Source organism: Moschus berezovskii, chromosome 7 (assembly GCF_049115385.1).
Source record: "Moschus berezovskii isolate FMDL1 chromosome 7, NW_MosBer_1.0, whole genome shotgun sequence".
NCBI classification, from domain to species: domain Eukaryota; kingdom Metazoa; phylum Chordata; class Mammalia; order Artiodactyla; family Moschidae; genus Moschus; species Moschus berezovskii.
Window position 1 is genome coordinate 29,896,456 of NC_142466.1, and position 20,355 is coordinate 29,916,810.

The 20,355-nt window shown below is 37.4% G+C and overlaps 1 protein-coding gene across 3 annotated transcripts in view; it reads right to left on the minus strand.

Moving 5' to 3' along the window:
• The window catches only part of FOCAD (focadhesin), a 311,664-nt gene that overhangs the window by 123,264 nt on the left and 168,045 nt on the right, over nucleotides 1–20,355 (minus strand). The window lies entirely within an intron of this gene.

Here is a 20,355-nt window from a genome sequence, read left to right on the forward strand (position 1 = left end):
GACAAAATCCCAGCTCATCTGAAGCCATTAGTAAAGGGTACTGTCTTATATTATGAGGAAACTGAAGAATAAAAACTCTTAGAAGACAGCATTTGATAAGTTATCACCTCTCAGAAGAAATTATATCAACTAACGTAAACTGTTTTTGAAGATCTAGCCTGCCTCCCACAACTGTTTTTTATAGCTTTGTTTTGGTTAACCAAAGAAATAAAACTCTCTCTCATGCATGAATACACACAAAATTAACTCCAGATTAGCTACAAACATTGCTGAATAGTCATTCTCTGAAAACAAAGACAGGTAAGATAATGCTAGTACATTTCTAAATCCAAGTATTCACAATTTTTTACAGTTTTACATCTTGCTGAAACTATATCACCACTCAGAAAATTGAAATGTTAGTAAATACAAATCAAACACTATCAAATCATCTTAAAAATTTCTAAATGAGATAGGTGAATTATTTTATTATTTAAAATAGTAACTTAAAACTTTGTTTTAAAAGTCATTTCAGATTTTAAGAGGATGTTAAATGATAAAAATTAAACTAATAAATGTCACTTCTAGCTTGATTCAATTTCCTTAAATCAAGTATTCTCAGGTCATTTCAAGATCTGGTTTATGGATGTTCAAATATCTTAAGTTCAATTCCAGACACAACAGATGATTTCTTCCCTTACAGATATTTTACTAAAACTTTAAAACTCAGGCAGGAAGACTGACAACACACATCAATTAGAGTTGGACAAGGATTAATCTTTCTAAAACACTACAATCTTTTCTCTTAAGCTTCAATTAACACACACAATTCATTTTCATCTACTAACGTAAACTGGGTTTCCCAGGTAGCTCAGTGGTAAAGAATCTGCCTGCCAATGCAGGAGACGCAGGTTGGGTCCCTGAGTGAGGAATATCCTCTGGAGTAGGAAATGGCAACGCACTCCAATATTCTCACCTGGGTAAATCCCATGAACAGAGGAGCGTGGCAGCCTACAGTCCACGGGATTGCAAGGAGTTGGACATGACTGAGTGGACAGAGCACACACACTAACTCAAATTATTTAGGAAACACTACAGAAGGTAAATGAATAATATAATCGCCAAAGAGTTGATGCTTTAGAACTGTGGTGCTGGAGAAGACTCTTGAGAGTCCCTTGGACTGCAAGGAGATCCAACCAGTCCATTCTAAAGGAGATCAGTCCTGGGTGTTCATTGGAAGGACTGATACTAAAGCTGCAACTGCAATACTTTGGCCACCTCATGCGACGAGTTGACTCACTGGAAAAGACTCTGATGCTGGGAGCGATTGGGGGTAGGAGGAGAAGGGGACGACAGAGAATGAGATGGCTGGATGGCATCACCGACTCGATGGACATGAGTTTGAGTGAACTCCGGGAGTTGGTGATGGACAGGGAGGCCTGGCGTGCTATGATTCATGGGGTCGCAAAGAGTCAGACACGACTGAGCGATTGAACTGAACTAAACTGAACTGAACTGAAGGACACAGATTAAGGAAAGACTCAAATAGAGCACAAGGTATCTCAGAAAACTTGGATTCAGTGCTTTTGCTCTTATTTTCCACTTTCCATGAAAGAGCAGAAAAATGCTCTTTGACGTGGGATCCACTACAAATTTGGATTCCACCATCACTAAGGGTTGTACTATCTGTCAGGCGTGACATTAGACACATTTATACAAAGTAGTTCTAATATTATAAAACAGCAATATTTGAAATAAATAAAAACCAATCCTTTAAAAGCTACCAACTCAACATACAGTATATACCCAGAGTAGTATTCAGCACTAAGAGGAATAATAAAACATAAAATATAATCTAACCTTCAAAGAATTTACCACCTTATCAAAAAGAAAGAGAAATGTATGTAACTCTAAATTATTGGAAAACAAAAGGTACATGATTAGATTTTGAAATATTTCCAACAGAAAATAGGCTTAGGAGGAATCCAGGTAGGAAAGCTATGTCAGTGAGTGGGAGTCATTAGAGCGTAAAGAGGCAGAAAGTCTAGAGAATAGGACTTGAAGAAGGAGTGGAAGGAAATCAGGCAGACCTTTCACAGGGAAGTGGAAAGCATAAGCCAAAACACAAATAAAGCAAGTTGTAGGCATGCATGAGTCCTGGTGAAGAAAGGCTGGTGTAGATCAAAGAGCACCTAGAATAGCAAAGCAGTTTGGATCAGAATCAAAAGGAAAAGGAAGCCTCCAGAGATTCCTGAGTTGGGCAATAAACTAAATTCAAATGTCATTTTTGAAAGATTCTTCTGGTAGTCTTATAGTCAAACTCAAAGCTGTCATGAACTTCTCTAATTCTTATTTCTCCCTAGTCCTTCACATAAAGAGCCTCAAAAGTTTTCCAAAAATCATACGCTCAATATAATTACTGATTATCCAGGCCTTCTCCTTATTTTACACGCCTATTTAATTCCAACCTTCTTTGTTTCAAGACCAAGTTCAAATCTCAATTCTACAATTAACTTTTCTCTCACAATTCAGGCCTTCATTTTATCCCTTTCTTTCCTCTAACTTCCAGCATTTAAAACTCTATACTTCCCAACTTAGCATTTAATTATATACTGCCTAGCACTGTTCACTATTTTCGTGAATATAAACTGTCTTCTCAACTAGATATTGAGCTCCATGAAGACGACGACCACATCTTGTAGATCTCACTCCCCGCTCATCTAGCACACTAATAATTATATCAGATTATCAGCAGTTATCAACTACTGATGACACTGGAGCCTGAGAAATAGTAAATCTGAGATGGAAAAGTAAAGAATTAAAAGGTCTTGGACAATGAATTGGAAAGTAAGATGATTTGGGCCTAGAGACCTGGGTGAATAAAAAGCAACACACTAAAATGGAGGGGAAGCTGGAAGGAGCATCTTTGCAGGAAGTGGGGGGATGGATATGTTTAACTGGAGTTCATGGAAAGACATCCGGAGAGAAATATTATGCAGGCATTAGGGAAAAACTCAGATGTAAGGCTGGTTAATGACAGTTTTGTCACTTGAACGTTTGTATAAATCAAAAGCCAGAAAGAAGTATAGTCTCATACACGTTCTGATGCACTTTGCAGATCAACAAAAAACATGCCTGGCCACCAACTATGAAAGTACAAAAGGAGGCCTTGTCTTTTCCACAGTGGTAAGTGGGGAGTGAGTCTACATCCTCCAAGTATTTTCAAAGGTTAACACATTTTAAAAGTCTTTTTCCTAAAAAGCTTGGAAACTAATGCCTGAAATGGTACTCTACACATAGACTATGAGAAGACATTCTAGCATCTCAACAATGAATTGTGCCTTAATTGTAAGCAAGGTATACCTGCCAGGAATTATCAGTAAATCTAGGCTTGCCCATACACAATCAGGAGCAGGGAAGTCTTTAATAAAGAAGCCTGCTTTCTCTGACCTTCCCAACACTGGGCCATTCTTGATTAGATCTTGGAGATCGTCTGACCCTGAGGGCTCCTTGGATTCAACCGATTACCACCTTGCTATGTCCATCGGATCCTAGAACCCGATGGCTTTCATCCACTAGCCTTATAATCTGTGCAGTCTGTCATATTATATCAGATGAGCCAAGCTCATGGTCCTGGTCCCAACGGGCTTGTTTTACCTTAACAATTCATTACCCAATGACTTGTCTGTTTTCAAAATACAGATTGATTTCAGGCTCCAACACATAATGGGCGACACTTGAAATGACTTGATAAAGAGGAAAATTTTGTATATACTCTTGAGCTGAAATGGAAAAATTGAGAGTGGGGGTAAATAGCCAGGGCCAGAAATAAAGAGGAAAATATATGCACTATGGTACTAAAAGGAGGTTGTCAGTTTCCATAACCTAATAGCTTGAGTTTAAATGCACATGGAAAGAGGAGGTACTGCCTTTAGCCTATAGCAGGCAGGGAGTTGGAATGGAGACCTCCACATAAAACCAGCATCCTTGAAGGGCTGTACTCTGTGATGGTTGAACTAGAAACCACTGAGCTGAGAAATTAACATAAAAAATGGCAGTGAGCGGGGTGCTCCTGGATCACTCTTGGAAAGCACTCTCATAACATATAATCCAAATTATTTGCATAGAAAAATAAAATAAGCCCCTCTAAAAATAAGTTGATGGCTTTATTCATTATAATATGATTACTTAACACCAAAGGCAAACAATCGTCAGAGCTAAATGTTAGAAAATACATGCTATCTACAAATGAGTAAATTAGAATAACAACAAACTTTTCAAAATTAACAAGACCAAATGACCGTGAAATAAGATCTTTAAAGTGCTGAGGAAACTATCAGCCTACAATACTAAATCCACAATTCAACAGTAATGGTAAACAAGCAAAAACAAAATAGAAGGAGCAATACCTAGGTATTATATTGTGCAGATATGGCATATGAATATTTACAAACAAACGACTCAGAATATCTTGCTTAGTTTGTCTATGAGATTTTGGAGAATTCATTCCGAGTGCTAACATTATGCACATTTTGTTGCCATTTCTGTTTCTTGGGGAGAATGACACTTTTCCATGTTATTGTTCCATAAGAACCTTAGCAACACTAAACAGCACAGATTAAGGAGACCAAGTGCAGCATGATATACTAGAAAGAGCTCATGGCTGGAGTTATAAACCCCAGGTTCTTCTATCTGGTAGTTGTGGGACTATGGCAAAGTCATTAATCTCCTTCAATCTGTTTCTGCAGCTGCAAAACAGAAACAATACTACTAACATCTGCTCATGTATAGCACAAGGCTAACAGGAAAGGCAATATTGAGGCAACTGTATAGCAAACATGCTTTATACACTGTAAAAGAAAGTTATTGATGGAAAAATAACGAATCATAAAAGAATCAGGGTCTTTGCTTCAATTCTTGTGCCATAAGAATGTATTTGTTCCTTTGCAGAGGCACTAGATGCCTATTATTCTAATTTTACCTCCAAAAGCTATTTCTAGCAATTCCAAAGAATAGCCTACTCCTTTTGTCCTGATGTTTTACTCCAGCAGAGGGAAAGCTTTATAAAAAACCTTTAGGCTATGAAAACTGCCTTATTTGCCCTTTTCATAATGAAGGTAAAAGAAACTGCCTTCACAATTAAGAGGACTAGAGTCATCATCATGCAGTGAAACCCTCTTAAGCTAATTCAGCCCACACAATTCATAAAACAGGACACTTCTGTTACCAAAATACAATAACAGGGACTAAGAGAGAGTTTAAGGAGCCACAATCAATGGAGCAGAAACAATGGGAAAAATAACATTCTTTCTAATCCTAATAACATGGGGTTAAAGGTTTTAAGTATTAAAAAATGACTAGCACAGGTTTATTTAAGCAACTTCAGTCTTTTAATGTCTGAGTCCAGAGTATTATCAAAGCAGTGTTGTAGAAAACAATAGGAATAAATATTGAATTGCCTTTTTACAAGTCCCTTATAATGTAAAGGGACAGTATTTCTGATGATTAGAGTTGCTCAACTTCTATCCTGTTGATGGCAAGCAATGGAAAGACATATATCTAAATCCCAAATTGTGGCATAGTGAATAAAAAATAAGTGTGCTTGATGGGATAAAACGACTGTCATATAACAACCCCTAACATCATTATACCATTTCCAAAGAAGGCAAGACAGAGGTCTTCAGATTGTTCCATATTTCTGAAAAACTGGCAGTTTGCAGTACAGATTTATAATTCTTATATCTGCATAGAAGAGGCTGGAACTGTAGAAGTGATTCAAGTAGAAACAAGTATTTATTAATACTAAACAGACCGATCTAGATATCAAGTCACCCAAAAGACTCACTACGCAGTGGCCCAGGATTTTAGGTTTCTCTTTTATTCCCCCTTGTGAGCAGCTGCAGCATCCCCGAGACACCTCCCTATAGGAAATAGCATCTTCCAATGCAAACTCCATTGATTTCTCTGCAGGAACAGAAAGGAATGACACAAAGAGCTCCCTGCAGGGACGTTCACTTTTCGGTTTTGCTAGATTCTGTCTGGATTAATTATCTATTTCATGTTGGACGTTCTTCTGGCATGAACTACCAAATTCACAGTAAGATTGTGTCAGAAATATCCTTTGACAAGAAAATGATGAGTGCTTTATTCCTCACAAATAACCAGAGGGAATTTTTCAAAAAGGCCAGTTCCTTCCCTTGTTCAGATAAATGGAATTTAGACTTCAAGGTAAAAAAGAAAAATAACAGAAATTCAATCAAAATAGCTTAAAAAAAAAACTGCTTAGAAGTTGTTTAGCAGATACAAATATATGGCTATATAATAACTACATAATCAATAAACATACCCCAGGAAGACAATACTGCACAAAGCCGAAAAAATTCTGATATAACTAAAATTCAGGTGTAACCAAAGAGCTTCCTGTAGGGTCTCAAAGAAAATACTAGCCGGTGACATCATAAGAGTTTAGATTTAACAAGCTACAACAAGGATGAACCTTAAAAACACCAGGCTAACTATGGAGGACAGTGGAGATCCCTTTAAAAATTAAGAATAAAACTACCATATGACCCAGCAATCCCACTACTGGGCATATACCCTGAGGAAATCACAGTTCAAAAAGATACAAGTATGCCAATGTTCATTGCAGCACTATTTACAATAGCCAGGATGTGAGGCACCCCAGATGTCCATCAACAGATGAATGGATAAAGATGTCAAGGATATATACATAGACATGCGTATATGGAGGATAATTGCTTCACAATGCTGTGTTGGTTTCTGCCACACCACAGTGCGAGTCAGTCCTAATTGTGTGTGTGTGTGTGTATTCTCTCCCTCCTGAGCTTCCCTCTCCCCTCCCATCCCACTCTAAGCTGTCACAGAGCCAGGCCGGGCTCCCTGTGTTATATAGCAGGGATATATACATAAATACAATGTATATATGTATAAATAGCAGATATATACACATAGCAGATATATCCATATCTACAATGAAATATTATTCAGCCAGAAAAAGGAATGAATTTGAGTCAGTTCTAGTGAGGTAAATGAACCTAGAGCCCGTTATACAGAATGAAGTAAGTCATCAGAGAACAATATCCCATATAATGCATATATATGAAATCTAGAAAAATAGTACTGATGAACCTATTTGCAGGGAAGGAATGGAGATACAGATGTACAGAACAGACTGTGAACACAGTGGGGGAAGAAGCGGGTGGGACGAATTGAGAAAGCAGCACTAACATATGTACACTATCATGGGTAAAATAGATAGCTAGCGGGCAGCTGCTATATAACACAGGGAGACCAGCCTAGCTCTGTGACAGCTTAGAGTGGGATGGGAGGGGAGAGGGAGGCTCAGGGGGGAGAGAATACACACACACACACACAATTAGGACTGACTCGCACTGTGGTGTGGCAGAAACCAACACAGCATTGTAAAGCAATTATCCTCTGATTAAAAAAACACACACACCAGGCTGTGTGAAAGAAGCCAGTCACAAAATATGACATATTATATGACTCCATTTACACAAAATGGAAAACAGGCAAATTTAGAGAGACCAAAAGTAAAGTATTGATTGTGTAAGGTTGGGGGCAGGGGAGGGATAGAGGCACTGTGTGATGATAGCTAGGGGGTACAGAGCTTCTTTTGGGGGTGATGAAAATGTTCTAAACTTGCAAGTCATGATGGTTGCAAAACTCTGTCAATATATTAAAAATCATCAAAGTGTAAACTATAAATGAGTGAACTGTACTATTTGTTAATTTTATCTCATTAAATCTTTTTATAAAAAAAAAAAAAGAGTTCAGATTTAGTGTGGACCTGTTTGACACCAGGGAAACAGATAGTTTGGTATCACAGAACTCTAAGCTGGAACCTTATCTGTGCCACTAATTAGCTAAATATTAGGTTTCCTCCTCTGCAAAATGAAGGGTTGTGCTTGTATTAGGACTCTCTGGAGAAATAAAAACAAGAAAAAAGAAAAGAAAGGAAGAGGGAAGGAAGAAAGATAAAGATAGGGAGATGGATAGAGAAAAAGATTTATTAGAGGAATTGTCTCGAGCAGTCACACATTCTGCGAGCTGGAGAACCAGGAAAGCAAGTGATGCAAATCAATTCAAATTTAAAGACGTGAGAACCAGGTGGCTGCTGTGTAAGTCACAGGGTCTGCAGGTGCAAGAACCAGGAGCTCCGAAGTCCGGGGGCAAGAGACGAAGGATGCCCCGTAACAAGAAGAGAATTTACCTTTCCTTTGCTTTTTTGTTCCATTCCAGCCATCATTAGATTAGTTGATGCTGCCACACTGTTAAGGGCAGATCTTGTTTCTAAGCCTAGGATTCAGATGCTAATCCCTGTCAGAAATACCCTCACAGACACACCCAGAAATTATGTTTTACCAACTAACTGGGCATTTCATAGGCTGTCAAGTTGGCATAGAAAATGTACTATCACAGTATAAAAAAATTGAAAACAAAATACTCATCAATAAAGATTGGGCAACATATGAAAATGCAATATACAATGAAATACTATGTAAGTGTAAAAAAATGTATATACGCATTGTCAGGAAAAAAAGTAAACACTATATTAAGATGAAAAAATCAGGTTATAATATATAGTATGCTCAATAAAGGGCTCAGACAGTAAAGAATCTGCCTGCAATGTGGGAGACCTGGGTTCAATCCCTGGGTCAGGAAGATCCCCTGGAGAAGGGAATGGAAACCCACTCCAGTATTCTTGCTTGGAAAATCCCAGGGACAGAGGAGCCTGGTGGGCTGCTGTTTATGGGATCGCACAGAGTTGGCACGACTGAGCAACTTAGCAGCAGCAGCTAGTTTCTGGAAGCTGCCAGCATTCCATGGGTCATGATTCCTTCCTCACGCCATCATACCACCTTTTCTTCTATTTCAGTTGTCACGCCACATTCTCTCTTTACGGTAGTTAAACCTGTCTTGTTCTTAAAGGCACACTTGTGATTACATTTAGGGTACCACGCAGATATGTTAATGGACCTAACAGAAGCAGAATATATTAAGAAGAGGTGACAAGAATACACAGAAGAACTGTACAAAAAAGATCTTCACAACCCAGATAACCACAATGGTGTGACCACTCACACAGAGCCAGACATCCTGGAATGTGAAGTCAAGTGGGCCTTAGGAAGCATCACTACAAAAAAAGCTAGGGAGGTGATGGAATTCCTGTTGAGCTATTTCAAATCCTAAAAGATGATGCTGTGAAAGTGCTGCTCTCAATATGCCAGCAAATTTGGAAAACTCAGCAGTGGCCACAGGATGGGAAAAGGTTAGTTTTCATTCCAATCCCAAAGAAAGGAAATCCCAAAGAATGCTCAAACTACTGCACAATTGCACTCATCTCACACGCCAGTAAAGTAATGCTCAAAATTCTCCAAGCCAGGCTTCAGCAATACGTGACCCATGAACTTCCAGATGTTCAAGCTGGTTTTAGAAGAGGCAGAGGAACCAGAGATCAAATTCCCAACATCCGCTAGATCATTGAAAAAGCAAAAGAGTTCCAGAAAAACATCTATTTCTGCTTTATTGACTATGCCAAAGCCTTTGACTATGTGGATCACAATAAACTGTGGAAAATTCTGAAAGAGATGGGAATACCAGACACCTGACCTGCCTCTTAAGAAATCCATATGCAGGTCAGGAAGCAATAGTTAGAACTGGACATGGAACAAAAGACTGGTTCCACATAGGAAAAGGAGTACGTCAAGGCTGTATATTGTCACCCTGCTTATTTAACTTATATGCAGAGTACATCATGAGAAACGCTGGGCTGGAGGAAGCACAAGCTGGAATCAAGATTGCTGGGAGAAATATCAATAACCTCAGATATGCAGATGACACCACCCTTATGGCAGAAAGTGAAGAAGAACTAAAGAACCTCTTGATGAAAGTGAAAGAGAAGAGTAAAAAAGTTGGCTTAAAGCTCAACATTCAGAAAACCAAGATCATGGTATCCAGTCCCATCACTTCATGGCAAATAGATGCAGAAACAGTGGAAACAGTGGCCGAGTTTATTTTTTTTGGACTCCAAAATCACTGTAGATGGTGACTGCAGCCATGAAATTAAAAGACGTTTACTCCTTGGAAGGAAAGTTATGACCAACCTAGACACCATATTAAAAAGCAGAGACATTACTTTGCCAACTAAGGTCTGACTAGTCAAGGCTATGGTTTTTCCTGTGGTCATGTATGGATGTGAGAGTTGGACTGTGAAGAAAGCTGAGTGCCGCAAAATTGATGCTTTTGAACTATGGTGTTGGAGAAGACTCCTGAGAGTCCCTTGGACTGCAAGGAGATCCAACCAGTCCATCCTAAAAGAGATCAATCCTGGGTGTTCATTGGAAGGACTGATATTGAAGCTGAAACTCCAGTGCTTTGGCCTCCTCATGTGAAGAGCTGACTCATTTGAAAAGACCCTGATGCTGGGGAAGATTGAGGGCAGGAGAAGATGACGACAGAGGATGAGATGGTTGGATGGCATCACCGACTCAATGGACATAAGTTTGGGTAAACTCTGGGAGTTGGTGATAGATAGGGAGGCCTGGTGTGCTGTGGTCCATGGGGTCGCAAAGAGTCAGACACGACTGAGCAACTGAACTGAAGTGAACTGAACATATAGTCCAAGATAATCTACACATCTCAAGAACTTTAATGTCATCATATACACAAAATCCCCTTTATTATATAGGGTAACATTCATAGGTTCCAGAGATTAGGACCTGGATATCTTTGAGGGTCATTATTCAGCCTACAGGAATGATTTAAAAATGCTTTCATAGTGGTAGTTGATGTACAGCTTTATGAATCTACCAAAAAAATCACCAAACTGCACTTTAAAAGAGTGAACTTTATGATATGTGAATTATATCTCAGTAAAACTGTGACTTTCTTAAAAAAACACAGTTGTCAGAAAAAATACAGCTATTACACAGCTCAAAAAATAAAAGGCAAATAACTTGTGTGTAGCCGTGCTCAGACATACCATAAAGGAATGAAGAAAATTCCATAAAGTCAAGGTTAATAGTGCTTCAGATAAATCTTTCAATAACCCATATGTGGTATCAGCGTGTCTAATAAAATGACATAACCACATATACATATATGCATATAACTGTATACATATAAATGTAAATATATATTAAATGACACAACTACATATTTGTATATACGTGTATGTATGTATACATTTTATAAATTTATTTAATACATATGCATAAACTGCAACAGATTGTCATATTCTAACGCAGAAGAGATGATGGTACAACCTGTCTTCACTGTGGAACTCCCGTTTTTCCTATAGGATACCTGGCCACTCTGGGTGACATGTGACCATCTGATGGAAATTCAAGCAAAGAAACCATCCATCCCTATATTAAATATTATGAGAGCTTAATTTTACTCTGTTTTTGAGATAAAAGATAAATAAGAAATATTCCAATATCTTCTTCCCAGTCCATGGCTGGACTTACACACAAAACATTTTAGAGACTGCTGCTCTTGACAATGCTCCCAAACATCACTGAATACCAGAGTCACTGAGGAACTCATTAAAAAACACAAAGCTTGGGCTTCATCTCTAAAGGATTCTGATTTTGTAGCTCAAGTTATCCACAAAATTTTGAAGACCACACTAGACATCACTGCCATTCATTTTTCAATGAAGTCCATAATTTGGACAGAGTAGTTGAGCCAAACAAGTGAAAGTGAAGGAAATTCACTTTCACTGAAGCTATAAGTGTAACATGATGAAACAAAGTCAACGATACTCTTTTGTTTGACCTGTTTTCAAAAATTTCAGATCAAAGTCATATTACCCTGTGAATCACTGAAGCAAGTTAATTGTTCAAACAACCACTTACATAAGTAGAGGCACTGTGCCATGGCCCTGAAGCAAAAGGAATGGTACCTCTGAGAATATCTTACTCATTACTGTTGAATTAGAATCTAGAGCAACAGGTTTCATTATGCTACTATGAGAAGATCTAAGCCCAGCTTTTTATAAAGCTCAAAAACCTAACAACAGGGCCTACATGGGTATGAAGTCATTTAAAATCATGAAAGATAAGTACTATATACTAAAAACATGAGAAGGGCATTAGAACAACATCCAATTAATAGTACAGCCCATAGATTTGAACAAATTCTTTTCTGGTCAACTTTGCAAAATCTTTCAAACTTTAAAGAATCTTAAAACAAAATGCATATACTATCTCCTTTAAATATGACTTCTGGATTTGTAAGCATGTTAAAGAGGCATTCCAAGTAATTCTGTACCTATATAAAGATTTACCAAAAGTTTACTGACTTAATCCCCAATACTTCCCAAGCCTTTCACTAACACATGATTTTAGTCATCTAATCAAAGTGAAGTCTAACCTGGAAATGTTAGTGTTTCTGGAAATAAGTCTCTTAGTGATATTTTATCTTGGGAAATGAGAAGGTAAGATCAACACATTTAATAGATAACCAACAAAGACCTACAGCATAGCACACAGAACTCTGCTCAATGTTATGTGGCAGCCTGGATGGGAGGGGAGTTGGAGGAAGAATGGATACATATATGGCTGAGTCTCTTCACTGTTCACCTGAAACTTCACAACATTGTTAATTGGTTATACCCCAATACAAAATAAACAGATTTTCTTTAAAAAAAGGTCAACACATTTATATAGCATGGAGATAATTTTACTTACCACAGGTAACAATGACATTTTTTATAAAAGTTTAATTCTAGGTTCACATGGGTATGTGATGAATAAGTTTTTTAAAATTCTGGGTCACTTAAGGGTATATGTGAATTTCTTAGAAGGTACCAAAATAATGTTTTCCATCACATCTCAAAATCCATAAAGCCTTTCAAATGTGGAATCCCATTTAATCTACAAACCTCCTTCAGAGACCCCCTCTCGACATCCTATGTCTCCATTTACCCCAGAAAAACCCACCCCTTGTATAAGCTTAAACGACATATTTTATTCACAGGAATGGCAGAATGGCACACAATTAGCATCCTTTTAGTCATGTCATTATTTCTAGCTCAGTGGCGTTTATTCAGATGAGCACAATTTGCAACCACTGAGCCCTGCTCTTCTGATGTTAACTGGCATCATTAAAACCCTCCTAGTGTCCAGTTCATTTGATCTTTTAAAGAATACCCTAGGTTTGTGACTGAGAGCCGGAAACTCACGGCTGGATACCCTGAACAGCGTTCATGTTTGGTCACAGACTACTCACATCAGTTAATAATCCTCAGAAAGCAAATTCCACTTTAAGAGGGAAATCTTTTCATACAGAAAAATTTTAAATACAAAATAAACAGGAAACGGAATTAAAACAACGAACAGCATGGAGAAGTGGTTCCTAAATGTCATAACTTAGAAAGCTGAGATTGTAAAATGTTCAGAGTGAAGTGTCTAAAAGATCACACCAAATCTAGGTATGGTAAAGGTCAGACAGAGGAGAGAGGATGGGTTCATAAGCGCAAAATCAGGAAATGATAAAATGCCAAGACTTCAAATTTAAAATTTTCTCGAAGTTTGATTTACTGTTTGACTTTGCATAATCTACAAATGCTCTCTATAAAAAACTGAAAATGACCAATTAACTAATTATCGAAAGCTGAAGTCTTTTCTATTTAAACAGGAAATGTCAGTATTTGAATTTTCCCACACATTTCACATATGTGTTCAATAGTATTCCATTATATAACTTACTACAGTCAGTTAAAATTTTATTTTGAAAATGAAAAACCATATTTAAAAATCTACTTACAGCATGACAAAGTAAATGTTATAATATCCACAAATGTTTAATAAAAGGCAAGTTCCTGCTGTCCCTTTATAGTTAAAAATAAGGCCAAACTACAACTTTCAACTGCAAAGAGTCATTGTGTAGTACATAAAAAGCTCAGCGTGGAGATAGATTCAACAAATGTACAAAAAGCGTTTTCATGCCCAGGAAGAACTGAAGGCATCAAAAAACATGCCCCAACTACAAATAACATAGAGCTCGGTTCAAAAAGACAAGCAAATTCCTTGCCTAATGCATAGCAAATTAAACTTAATCAACTCCTCTGCAAGGTCGAACAGGCAATCCACCTTTATGTGTCCCCACAAACAAAACATAAGAACAACAAAAGAGGTTCCGGAGAATAAGTAATAAATACTGGATCCACAGTAGGTGACCAAACCCTTACTGTACACAGCTGAGAAAAATCTGCCATGGAACAATGTATCACATTTCCATATTAAATTATATTTACCACACTGAAAAATGCTTAAACAAAATGCAGGATTTCTATTGGTTATTTTAACACCACATTGACTCCCTAAACCTTCCAAACCCAATCCCGTTGAAAACCTGAATCCCATTGAAAATCGTTCCCACCCCATGGAGCCCTGAAGGAGCAGCCAGACAAAGAGTTGGGATGATGGGAGAGGGCAGGGAGAACTACCTTACCCCGTGATTTCAGAAATAAATCAATGAAAGAGGGTAGAACAGCCAAAACATAACCCTGGCATAGGGTATTTCCGGGAAAATCACTTCTGTGACAAATGGCCTGGAGTGAACTCTTCCAACGGTCAAGAATCCCCAGGAAAGGGCCCTCCCCTCCTTATCTATTGCTCAATTGTACAATACTCCGCTTTGAAAATATAACACCCTCTTGGAGCTGGGCGAGATGAAAGAGCTTTTCTTCATGATCCTGCAATGCCTATTAATTTTTGCTACAAGAGACTCACAGCTGATTAAGAAAACAGAGGGTCAGCACTGCCTCACATTCCCATCTCAAGGACTTAAGAGAGAAAAATCTTAAAAGTGAATGAGCCCTCTTTTTCAGTACAGCGTACTGATTTTCATTTATGCACACACCAAAAGCTGTTTCTCCCCCAACTGTGAGCAATTTGTTTAGACTGGAAGTCATTTTCCTCCTTGAAGCATCAGAAGCAATGTTACTAGATTCCTATGTGGTTAAAGAATTAAATTTCAGAAAAACCATGACTCATTCACCACCACCCAGAGCACAGATTTGGAAATCAATGGCTGAAGAAGCAAAACTTGTACTATCCCCAGAGTACATTCACACTTTCATCACAAGCTGAAAAGCAACATGATACAGTGGGAAAGCACAAGAAGTACAGAGTATATGTGAATGTCTACCTTATCACGTCAATTTGGATGTTACTTGGACTTGCCAGGCTCATGAGCAAATAGCACCTACATTACAAGATTACTACGCAGTGTAACACAGACTATAATGGACACCAAATGCCAAACATATTCACTAGCAGGAAAATATGCAGCTTTAATAGTTTTGTAGTATTAAAGTATAATAACACACTGCAAACAGTACAGATCTTAACTGTATATTTCAATGAATCCTGACAAGTGTACACACTATTGTAACCACCACCTCCGTCATGATACAGACCATGGAAATATGTGAGCAATTTAAAATTTTCTAGTAACCACATTTTTAAAAAGTAAAAGGAGACAGATTAAATTGATTTGAATTACTGTCATTTTACTTAACTCGATCTATCCAAAACATCATTTTAACATGTAAATAACCTAAAAATATTATGAGATACTTTATATAATTTTTCATACTAAGATATCAATCTGCTGTACATTTTACACTTAGAGCACAACACAATTTGAATTAGCCATAGTTCAAGTATCTAACATCTCTTACATACAGACCACAGTCCAGAAAATTGCCTCTTGCCCCTTTCTAGTCTACCCTTCTCCCCACCCCAAGTCAATTACCATGCTGATTTCTATCCTCATAGATTAATTTTGCCTATTCATGAATTTCATAAAAATGAGATGTGTGGATTTTTGAGACTGGCTCCTTTCGCTGAGCATGCTTCAGAGATTCATCCATATTGTTGCAAATAGCACTGGTCCTTTCCTTTTTATTGGTGAATAGCATTCCAATGTACAAACACAATACCCATTTGAGTTGTTTCCAAATATGTTATAATCATTAAGCTGAAATGAACACTCACATACAATACCTTTTATGGATATGTTTTCATTGACTCAGATAAATATCTAGAAGCAAAATGTTGGATCATAAGTATACATTCAACTTTATAAGAAGCTGCCAAATATTTTTCAACAGTGACTGTATCATTTTATAGTTCTGCCAATAGTGTAAGAGATATCAAGTTACTTTACACCTTCTCCAGTGTTTGATATCGTCAGTTTTCTTTTTTTTAATTACTGATTTCTGTGGTGTGTGTGTTTCCCCATGACCAACAATGTTGACATTTTTCCATATTTAATAGCCAATCATATGACATCTTTTTTAAAGAGTAGTTTGGAAAAATGAAGGGAGAGATGTTACATGGGCAAACTGAGATTACTTATATGAAGTTATTTCAATGATTAAAATAAGGGACATAATTCTAAGGACTACCTTAGTCAAGCAGAAAATGTGAATCCAAAAGCCAAGAGAAGTGCTGCAAATTAAAGTACATACTTCTCTAAAGGTAGCTGTTAATGTTACTTGGTACTAATTTGTCCCTCCCATGTGGAGAACCAGGCCAGGTTCTGTAAGATCTTCCTCTTTAACAAGAGAGGGTAGATATCTGTAATTTTTACTTTTAATTAATATTAGAATTAATTAAAAATATTAGTCCTATGATAAAGAAAATTGGCAAAAATTTTCAAATTCTGATTTCTATAAATGTTAGTGATTTATATAAAGACAAACATCCTTAATATCATAAACATTAAACCATTCAGGGTCCTTACTTATTACTGGTCAAAGATGGTATCTACTGGGACTTCCCTGTGGTCCAATAGTTAAGAATCTGTCTTGCAATGTAGGGGACATGGGTTTGATCCCTGACCTGGGAACTAGGATCCCACATGCCATGGAGTGACTAAGCCCACATGCCACAACTCTCTTGAGCATGGCAATGAGAGAGACCATGTGCTTCAACACTAAACCCCACATGATGCGTGATGTAGCCAAATAAATAAATATTAAAAACCAAAACCCCTCAAAAAAGCTATTATATTAAGACAAGGGCTGTCAACCTACCAAAGACAGATGACAAAATCATTTTGAGTGGCAGGCAACAGTTGCCCCAGAAAAGTTAGAAAGAAAAAGTTGGTGAGGGAAGCTCCTGATTCCTCTTTTCCCGCTAGCCTCCCATATTACAGAACATATTCTATGATATTCTTATTCTTCAGTGACTATTCATATCATGTACATTTTAGTAACAATGAAAGTCATAGCTAAAAATACTTCAGTGGCAATGCCCACCTAGGAGCATATCCATTATTTGGGGAGAACAGAAGAAAAGATATCTGTTGATGGGATATAAAACACAACTGCTTTGGAAAACAGCCTGGCAGCTACTAAAATGGTTAAACATAATTACATGATCCAGCCATTCCACTCTTAGATATACACCCAAGAAAAACAAAGCATATATTCACACAAGAACTTGAAAACAAAAGTTCATAGCAGCATTATTCATAATAGCCAAAAAGTGGAAACAACCCAGGTGTGGTGCACATGTGCTCAGTCCTGTACGACTCTTTATGACCCTATGGACTGTAGCCCACCAGCCTCTTCCTTAAATGGGATTTTTCAGGCAAGAATACTGGAATGGGTTGCTATTCCCTTCTCCAGGGGATCTTCCTGATCCAGGGATCGAACGTGCATCTCCTACCTGGGCAGGCAGATTCTCTACCACTGAGCTACCTGGAAACAAACCAAATGTCCATTAACTGATAAATGGATGAATAAAATGTAGATGAATGGATAAATAAAATGTCAGATAGCCATACAATGTAATATTACTTACCTATAAAAAGGAATGAAGTATTGATACATGCTACAACATGGATGAAATCTTGAAAACATTATGCTAACTAAAAAGCCAATCACAAAAGGCCACATATTGCTTGACTTCATTTACATGAAATGTCCATAACAGGCAAATCTATAAAGACAGAAACTAAATTAGTGGTTCCCTATGGTGGGGGCGAGGTGTGGGGCATAGGGGTGGTATGGAAGGTGTGCAACTTCTTTTGGGGGTAATGAAAATGTTCTAAAATTGATTGTAATGGTGGATGCAAAACTAATATTCAAAAAGTGACTAAATTTCACACTATAAATAGATGAGCTGGATAGTATGTGAATTATACCTTGATACAACTGTTTACATAAAAAGAAATAAAAACTAAAGGTACTAGTGATTCACAGAGTCTCTTTCTTCTACTCCTAAATATTCTTTTCCTCTGCCACCTGATGTTGCTACTTGAGATTTAGAAAAGTATTCCTTTGATGTTGTATCTTTCCTCTGCACTATTTATGAATTTCAAATACATTTGGTGTACTTAACACGATGCTTTCCCCTACTAGGCTGTGAGCTCCTACAAGGCTGAAAATGCTCATAAATCTTTATATCCAGAGAACCTTGCACAGCCTGGCTTCAGTTTTCAATATTTTTATTTTAAAATAGATGTTTTTGGTGTCCTGCCTAGGGAATTTTTGCTCAGCGTGTGCGCTGCAGTGGACATAGGACTGGGGCAAGCTGTGCCATCTCTTTTTCCCTTGGTCTTCTCACTACTTCTACTCATCAGAGAATAAATGAAAAACTTGGCAGAACACTGTTGAAAGACTGCCAACCCTTCTATTTGAACATCTCCAACAGGCAACAAACTTTATGAAATTATGAGATAAACAGGATCCCCTTTACATTTACAGCCAATAAACCCCAAAAGCAAAACAATGACAACACTTTTTAAGTGTAAAATAAGAAGTATGGATTTAAATATGATCGTTAGTCAACAAAATGGATTTCTACAACATCTTTTAAAAGCATTCATAATAACAATACATCAATGATTTTAAAATAAAAGTTTTAACTCACTTCCACTCCTCTTAAATAATTCTCCAAAGCTCCAGAGCTAAGCCTACATAGGACAAATCCACTGTGAGGAAAAAATGCTCATTTTAGACCTTCCTTTTCCTTATGGGCCCCTCATGGGTAACAAGCAGAATTGTCATATAACAAGAAGAAATGTTACCCACAATGAAGTGAAGATATAATTGAACTGTTCTATGTACTAACAAATAATACTTCCAGAAACTTAGGAACAAATTGCTGCTGCTGCTGCTAAGTCACTTCAGTCGTGTCCGACTCTGTGCAACCCCATAGGCAGCAGCCCACCAGGCTCGCCTGTTCCTGGGATTCTCCAGGCAAGAACACTGGAGTGGGTTGACATTTCCTTCTCCAATGTATGAAAGTGAAAGTGAAGTCGCTCAGTCGTGTCCGACTCTTAGCGACCCCATGGACTGCAGCCTACCAGGCTCCTCCATCCAGGGGTTTTTCCAGGCAAGCTTACAACTTTCTATTTCATGCTCCATAAACATGGACAGTTACTTAAAAAATAAGCTAACTATTTATATATGTTAGTGTTAGTTGAGCTTCCCTGGTGGCTCAGCTGGTAAAGAATTCCCCTTCAATGTGGGAGACCTGGGTTCAAGCCCTGGGTTGGGAAGATCCCCTGGAGAAAGGAGTGGCTATCCACTCTTATTTTTTAAGTAACTTTCCATGTTTATTGAGATAGCCAATGGGAATTTGCTATATGACTCAGGAAACTCAAACAGGGGCTCTGTAATAACCTAGAGGGGTGGGAATGGGCAGGAGCCGGGAGGGAGATTCAAGAGGGAGGGGACATATATACACCTATGGCTAATTCACACTGACATATGACAGAAATCAAACCAATACTATAAACCAATCAACAATTAAAAATTAATTAACATTAAAAAAGTAAACTAACCATAAGATCATAAAATATCCATAAAACTCTAAAATATTTAGTTCAAGAAAACAATTCAAAAGAAAGGAAAAACTTTACATATGTAATTACTTCTTAGACTAATTATAAAACTTTAGAATCCAATCAAAAATGAATTATTTGATTACATATGATACTTTCACTCAATGGGAAATAATTAAGCCACGTAGCCACATCAAAAATCACTCCAGTAAAATGTAAATTGAGAAGATGGAAAGCATAAAATACATGTGCAAAGAAAATACAATGGGAAAAATGGAAAAATCAAAATGGTCCTGTGAAATGTGGATGAAGGATGCTTTATTTCATTATCCAAAGTAAATGTGATGTTATTAATATAAAAATCTAAAGTAGGATAAAAACACTTCAAAGAGTCAGATATGACTGAGCATGCATATATGAAGAAACATGTCAATACATCTTTAAAATATAAAATTCAATAAATAACCCATAAACCATCAAAAATCAATCTATTTTGGCTCAAATATCTTTTTCATTAGGATC